Here is an 8,007-nt window from a genome sequence, read left to right on the forward strand (position 1 = left end):
ACTAGATACAAACATATAATAGACACACTGTCCATATGCACACTGTGAAAATACTATGGGCACAGACTCCAGAAAACCACCTAGCATACACAAGTTGTCTCACACACCACCCCCAGCCAAGACTGAAGCAAAAGCCTAAAGCTCTAAAATTCCTACAATCTGCTATTCCAAATGCACAACCAGTCTACATGGCTTCTCTATTTCTAAACACACACAAGGAACCTCCCACCACCCCCAGAATACTCACCAAAAATCCATGAGTTAAAATACTCACATGACCACCAATAGCCTATAGGTTTCAAATACATAAGACCAAACACAAACATCAGGACTACTCTTTCAAGCAACATCACCAATCTCTCTAAACATTACATTCCAGAATAAACAGAAACGGGACCCTTGAGCCCAAACAAGACTCTTATGCCTACATACAAAAACACTAATTACACAAGTGTGAGGCCCTGGGCTCAAATCACAGTACCAAAACAATATAGTCAGAAGAGCAAACACATATACAGAGGTACAATGACTAATACACACATAACTCCCACACACTAATACATATACACAAACATTCCCAATACCTGAAATATAGAGACGTCTCTCAAACACTGTCACATTCCACATCTTCAGAACACAACATAAACCTTATCCCCAAATATTTCCACACACATGTAGACACCCCAGCATTCTCCAAACAAATACACTTTGATATAACAACCACATTTCTGAAAATAAACTTACGTGATTCATCCACCCCATAGATCAATATACATAAAGTAGTACACATGCCAAAGACCCAAAATATTCTCTAGCACACCACTTAAAAATATACATCAAACCACTTATAAATTTAAAAAAAAATTAATTTTTAAAAATGGAAACCAGCTCCTACATCCCCCAAATACTAAGAAATACTTGTAGCATATTTCATTCCTGTAATACGTACAAACATAATTCCCACTTTTTGGCATAAATGCACAAGCCCAGCATTCCATCAGATACAGACAGCCTTACTTCCCAGTTACATACTAGTAAGTCCTCACTTAAAATGCATTCCCCCAGAAGATATTCATCAAAACTGCCAGACCCCTGGAATACTTGTACCCATGTCCCCTGAACAATCTTACTTCACACAACTCTGTTCCTAAAACACCCTACAGACACCCAAGGAATGCTAATAACTACAAATTCAATACACATGTAAATCTCCACAAGCATCAAATAGCTACATATAAATATGCAAATGTCCTATTATCTCACACTACCTGCATATACAAAGTCACACCTTTCCAGATATTCACAAAGATATAAATTATCCATCTCCCAAATGGAGAATAACATACACTTCACAATCACACATGTTCAATTGCCACTCAAGATTAGTCATAGACCTGACCTCACACAAGGAAATACAAAAATCCATAAAACAACAAAAAGCAAACCCACAACTATACATGATATCCTGAATAGGCAAACATTCCCACTGCATTTCCCAAAATATACTATATACCCACCAAAAATACACCCAATGATGTTACTTAACATTGCCCATATGCACATGCACATACAGATATCTTTTCCAAATAACCCATGATACGAACAAAAATTGCAGCATTAGGGGGAGGGGGGACTGCAGAGAACCACAGGTGAAATACTCCAAAGCCAAAATACAAACACCTACACCAAACTCCCTGAGTTTATATGTATTATTTCCCACACCCTCCAAACGTAACCAGTCCTACTCTCTCATTAGAGGTACAACTTTCTTTCAATAATCCATCCAGACACACACAAATCTCATATTCTCACCAGCCAACTTGAAACATAACTAACCCCAAACTATGAATGCAAATAACACATTAGGAATACCATCTTCAAAATGGACATGCAACCAAAAATTCATGGCCTCTAAATTTCCACAATCCCCAAGAAGGAAAAAAGTCTGCAACATAGTCAGATGCAACCATGCACCCCACAATTCTTACACAGTAGGCAAAGGCAAAATCAAAACGTATTAGCATCCCCAAAACCAAACTCTGACACCCCAGTGCCAATAAACATTTTCAAAAAAGAACACATAACTTTACTCATGTAAAAGATGAGTACCACAAAATTTAATAATAATAAAACATGACTCTATTTATTGCACAATACTTGTGGTCACACAGTTCTCCCATCATCATTCAGGTGCTCTGTCTAGAGGCTCTCACCAACAGCCAACCTACGACAGCACGTCAGTCACGGTGTGACCACATGCCACTCAGCAAACTCGGCTCAGTATATTCCCTTGTGCAAAGTCGCTAAGATCACAGGAAAAGAGCATCCTTCAGCTAACAACCCAGATGCCAGCTGACAGTGTCCCCAACATTCACAGATTTCACAGGGAACAAGAAGATGTTCATCACCACTTCGTCTGACATCGACAGGAGCCAAGTCGAAGATCTGCTGACTGGGACCCTGCTTCTCAAGCACCGCACAGGTGCCCTGGAGCCCAGGGGCCGCACAGGCTGCAAAGGACATGGATGGACGACGCCTCGACGTCGCACTGGACAACACACCCCTCACTTCTGGGTCTGGTGCTGATGGTCCGCGTCCTAGGGGAGGCAAGGCAGGCTCCTGGGCTGCCCTGGGAGCACAGGACCAGGCAGGGACACACTGGGGACAGGAGAGGTTCGCGAGGCCAGTACCTCCGGGCCTATGGGACTGAGTCTGGACGCCGCCGTGGGAGCCCGGCAGGCCGTTGGGAACCTGCCGTCAGCGCTGGCGCCTGCGCCTTGCCCTGCTGGAGCCCTAACAGACGCCAGAGCCCCAACTGACACTGGAGCCCTTGGCTGCCCGCGATGCCCTGCTGGAGCCCTAACAGACGCCAGAGCCCCAACTGACACTGGAGCCCTTGGCTGCCCGCGAGCGCCAAAGCGCCTCCAGCCAAGGGCTTGCGCATGCGCGAAGGGTGCAGGGCGAACTAGAAGCCCAGAGCTGCCTGCAAGAAGGCCAGGGCGGCGTTGGGGATGTGGCTCAGTGGTAGCGCGCTCGCCTGGCATGCGTGCGGCCCGGGTTCGATCCTCAGCACCATACACCAATGAAGATGTTCTATCTGCCGAGAACTAAAAAAAGGATAAACATTAAAAAATTTTTCTCTCTCTCACACACACAGCATTGAGCTAAAAAAAAGTGAAAAAGAATGTGTATACAAAATTGGAATTTTAAATTGATCAAAACGTATTTGTTTGCAATGAAATCCACTTTATTATTCAAAGAGAGGAGAGAGATCTATAAAGCATTATCCAAAGAAATGAATTGAGTTTTTTGCACATTTCACTGAGAAAAATTAATATCCTTAAATAACTGGGCTGCATCTTTAAGAGCGTACTATGTGCAGGGGGTTTTGAGGGCATTATCGAATGGTCTTGTAGAGCAATCCCTTTATTTTCCCAAAATACGGTTAAAAATGAATGTGAGAACCTCCCAAAATACACTTCTGGAAATTGCAAGGACACTTAGGTTCTGCAGGCAGGTGTCATGTATTCCATGGGCACAATTTCTGTAGGTTGGAGTTTTGTTTTGCTGTAGTTTTGGCATCCCTAAAAACCTCCAGCTTCCCCATGAATGCTTAGTTTAGCACAACTTAGTTACTTTCCCATCTGTTCTTCCACATTTGTCTTTTGCTTCTCTCTCTGTGTGTGTGTGTGTGTGTGTGTGTGTGTGTGTGTGTGTTTGTTTCAAATTCAACAATGCATCTTGGAGAAAACACTGGTAAAACCAACATACACAGGCCCTTAAGATATTTTTAATATTCTTAGTACTGAGGAATTTGAAATGTGTGTGTGTGTGTGTGTGTGTGTGTGTGTGTGTAAGAATCAAGGTTGCAAAGTTCTAAAATTTAAACAAAATAGATTATCTCATTAATGAACCTTGAATATAACATATATTGAGTCAACAATGAAATATTGAATTTTGCTCTAATTATCTCCTCTTTGCTTAATTACCAATTGAAGGCTTAAGCAGTGGAAGCACAAGAAATTTATCCTTCAATGGTTATAAATCTTGAAGAGTTGATATAATTGTCTGTGAAAATCAGATTAAATTTTGACATGTTTTGAACCTTGGTGCAATTGCAGAATCTTACTTATTTTTATTTGCTTAAAAAGCTTTCTCTACCTACTTATAAGTTGTTGGTGGTTTTTTTTTTTTTTTTTAATGTTCTGTTTTGTACCAGTTTTGGCATCATATATCATTTGATGTGCCAGCTACTAATTAACTGAGTAAGTAAAATTTGAGTTTTCAGTTATTAAAAATCCTAACACTTTATTCAAATAATATTTTCTAGTTTAATGTTTTTCTTTGATTTAAAAACGCAGCTGGAAGTCAGTGTTCTTGGTACACAGATTTTTTCTTCTGACCTTGAAAAACTGTATTTCATTATAAGGTTTATAGCTATCTAGGACTTTCAAAACCGGTAATTCCTAAGTTTAAGAATTTTTGTGGGTTGTGAAAAAAAATATATCACTAAGTAATTCTCAGGCCAACAGAATGAGCACAGCGTCCAGGAGACCACATTCTCTGGTGCATCTCGGTGCTGCCTTCAATTTTGAATTCTACCTACCACTTCAGTGTGATTATTGACTGAATTATGCTATTCTGTTAAAGGTCCATCTCTACTACAGTCCTGTGGGAAAGAAGACTTAATATTCAGTTAATTACATTTGTCCTATTAAGCCTGAAAATCTCATGGCCTCTGCAAATTCTCAATTCCTATTGCTCATAGGTGAGCTTATTGATGTGCCTCACCGCACTCCACAATCCCCACCGCAGTGCACGCTTGCACATATAAACATTTTTTCTAGGATGATGACTCCCCAGCATTGCTGCCCTCAGGAAAGAGTAAAAAATTTTGCAAATAAAAGAGCTAAATATGTATGTATGTGTGTGTGTGTGTATATATATATATATATATATATATAAATATATATATATGAGAGTGTGTGTATATTATATATATATATATATATATATTTGGTATTTGGTTTGGAGTTTAATTTAATGACATTCATTACATGGCAGTTACTTTAAGACTTTAGTTGTGACAAAAGAAATTGATCGAATTAGCACAGCATGACATAATTAATTAAGTCATGAGACATGCCTCAAAAAGCACTCACAGACAATTAACCTGCAAGACAATGATTGTTGTGCTTTCAACTGATGGTCAAAACTCTGGTAGTAAAGGAGGATTAGAAAGTCATATTTGCATTAGTTGATTTATCTTATTATTTGTTTGATATAGAAGAGCACAACCTATGTTGGATGTGAATTTAAATGACTATATTAAGTTTTAAAGAACTATAAAAATAATGATTTGTTAACCCCGTCTATGGTTTATTGTTCTACTTTCTTGATTTATGAGAATAAATTTGCTAGTTAATGATCTTCTACTATGGCTGGGCCTTGGCCCAAAGTAGGAGCTTCTTGTTCAAGGTAAAAGTAAATTTCAGGGAGAACCACTAAGCTGTATGTTCATTCAATCATCAACATATATAACTCTAATTTCTTCCTAAATTTGATTTATATTAAGGCTTATTGTTCCCTGGATGTAGCTTCTGGCACTTGAAAGATGTTTGAGCTGTGAAAAATTGATTAGTTCAATTTAATTGTCTACAGAGTAGAAACTGTAATACCTGACTCATCTGAGTACTATCATGAAAGTTAAAAAATGAGATAATTTATATAAAGAAATGGACTTGGACTCCCTACCTAATACATAATTAGGTAAATATTTAAGTAAATTTACTTATTATTATTATCTTGTTTTTAATATCATGTTTACCTATCTTTATAACATGTAACACTGTTACTAAATATTATTTTTGCTCCTTCTCCGCGCTTCGCGGCTGCTGGAGCCGGGGCCCCGCGCGGTGCCTAGCCCGGGACTGCGCGGGGCCTCGCAGGCGGCGGCGCGCGGAGCCCAGCCGAGCCCCCTCCTCTCGACCTCCGGGCCCTGTTGCTTGGGCGCAGCCGGCTTGCCAGAGGCCGGGGCTGAGGCTCCGGGCGTCTGCGGGGACCGAGGAGGAGGCCGGGCCGCGCAGCCACGTGCAGACCCGCCGGCCCGGGGTCGTGGGGCCGGGTACCCGGTGTTGCATGCGGGGCGGGGCAGGGCGGCCGCGAGCCGGAGGCGAAGATGGAAGGCTTAACGCTGAGCGATGCGGAGCAGAAATATTACTCGGATCTCTTCTCCTACTGCGACATTGAGAGCACCAAGAAGGTGGTAGTCAACGGGCGGGTGCTGGAGCTGTTCCGGGCCGAGCAGCTGCCCATCGACGTGGTCCTCCAGATTATGGAACTATGTGGTGCAACAAGACTTGGTTATTTTGGACGAAGTCAGTTCTACATTGCTTTGAAACTTGTAGCTGTGGCCCAGTCTGGTTTCCCGTTAAGAGTAGAAAGTATAAATACAGTAAAGGACCTTCCTCTGCCAAGATTTGTTGCTTCAAAGAATGAACAAGAATCTCGCCATGCAACCTCATATTCTTCAGATTCTGAAAATCAGGGGTCTTATTCTGGTGTGATTCCTCCTCCACCTGGCAGAGGGCAAGTAAAAAAGGGATCTGTAAGCCACGATATAGTTCAGCCTCGTGCGTCTGCAGATCAACAGGAACCTGCATCCCCAGTAGTTTCACCACAGCAGTCTCCGCCGACTTCTCCACATACATGGAGGAAGCACAACCGTCATTCCAGTGGGGGGAATAATGAGAGGCCTCTTGCAGGACCTGGGCCATTTTGGTCTCCTTTTGGTGAAGCACAATCAGGTTCTTCTGCTGGTGATGCAGTGTGGTCTGGGCATTCTCCACCTCCACCTCCACCTCCACCTCAAGAAAACTGGGTCAGTTTTGCAGATACTCCACCAACCAGTACTCTTTTAACCATGCATCCTGCTTCTGTCCAGGACCAGACAACAGTAAGAACTGTAGCCTCAGCTACAACTGCCAATGAAATTCGTAGGCAAGGGGCTGGGGATGTGGCTCAAGTGGTAGCGCGCGCATGCGTGCGGCCCGGGTTCGATCCTCAGCACCACATACACAACAAGATGTTGTGTCCACAGAGAACTAAAAAATAAAAAACATTAAAAAAAATTCTCTCTCTCTCTCTCTCCCCTCTCTCACTCTCTCTTTAAAAAAAAAAAAAAATTCGTAGGCAATCCAGTAGTTATGATGATCCCTGGAAAATAACAGATGAACAAAGACAGTATTATGTAAATCAGTTTAAAACCATTCAGCCTGATCTAAACGGATTTATTCCAGGATCTGCAGCTAAAGAGTTTTTTTACCAAATCAAAACTTCCTATTCTTGAACTTTCTCATATTTGGGAACTCTCAGACTTTGATAAAGATGGTGCATTGACACTGGATGAGTTTTGTGCTGCTTTTCATTTGGTGGTTGCTAGAAAGAACAGCTATGACTTACCAGAAAAACTCCCTGAGAGCTTAATGCCCAAACTGATTGATTTGGAAGATTCAGCGGATGTTGGAGATCAGCCAAAATGATTTTGTCATTTTTTATTGCTGCATAGTACTCCATTGTGTATAGATGCCACATATAGAGCTGGACATTTCAAAATGTTTTGCAAGATTTATTTTAAAAAAAACAGACTCTTTATTATTGCTCCAACTCCAATTTCCTCATCTAAGTCATCTAGTTTCAAATAGTTCAATTTCTTCTTCTGGTCTTTATGTTTACCGATTGCTCTTAACCATGAATTTTTGATTTCTTGGTCTTTGTGATTAGTTTAAAACTCAGCTTTGTGCACAAATCTCAATTTTTCCCTTTTTATCAAGATTATTTGTTAAGTGATTTTTGAGTGACCATGTAATCTTTTAATATTAGCCATGTAGAATACTTGATTACATTTAGGTTTTAAAATTTCCTCATGACCATGCAGGACAGTTCTCTGGGTAACTTTGAACCAACATAATACTTTTCCTCTTTTCTTGCTTGTATTCCTCAAGTTTG

General features: G+C 41.0%; 1 pseudogene; it reads left to right on the forward strand.

Annotated features, from left to right (window-relative positions):
* Positions 1-6,165: 6,165 nt before the first annotated feature.
* LOC144255044 (ralBP1-associated Eps domain-containing protein 1 pseudogene) lies at positions 6,166-7,541 on the forward strand (annotated as a pseudogene).
* Positions 7,542-8,007: the final 466 nt, after the last annotated feature.

The sequence above is a fragment of the Urocitellus parryii genome, chromosome 5, assembly GCF_045843805.1.
Source record: "Urocitellus parryii isolate mUroPar1 chromosome 5, mUroPar1.hap1, whole genome shotgun sequence".
Lineage (NCBI taxonomy): Eukaryota > Metazoa > Chordata > Mammalia > Rodentia > Sciuridae > Urocitellus > Urocitellus parryii.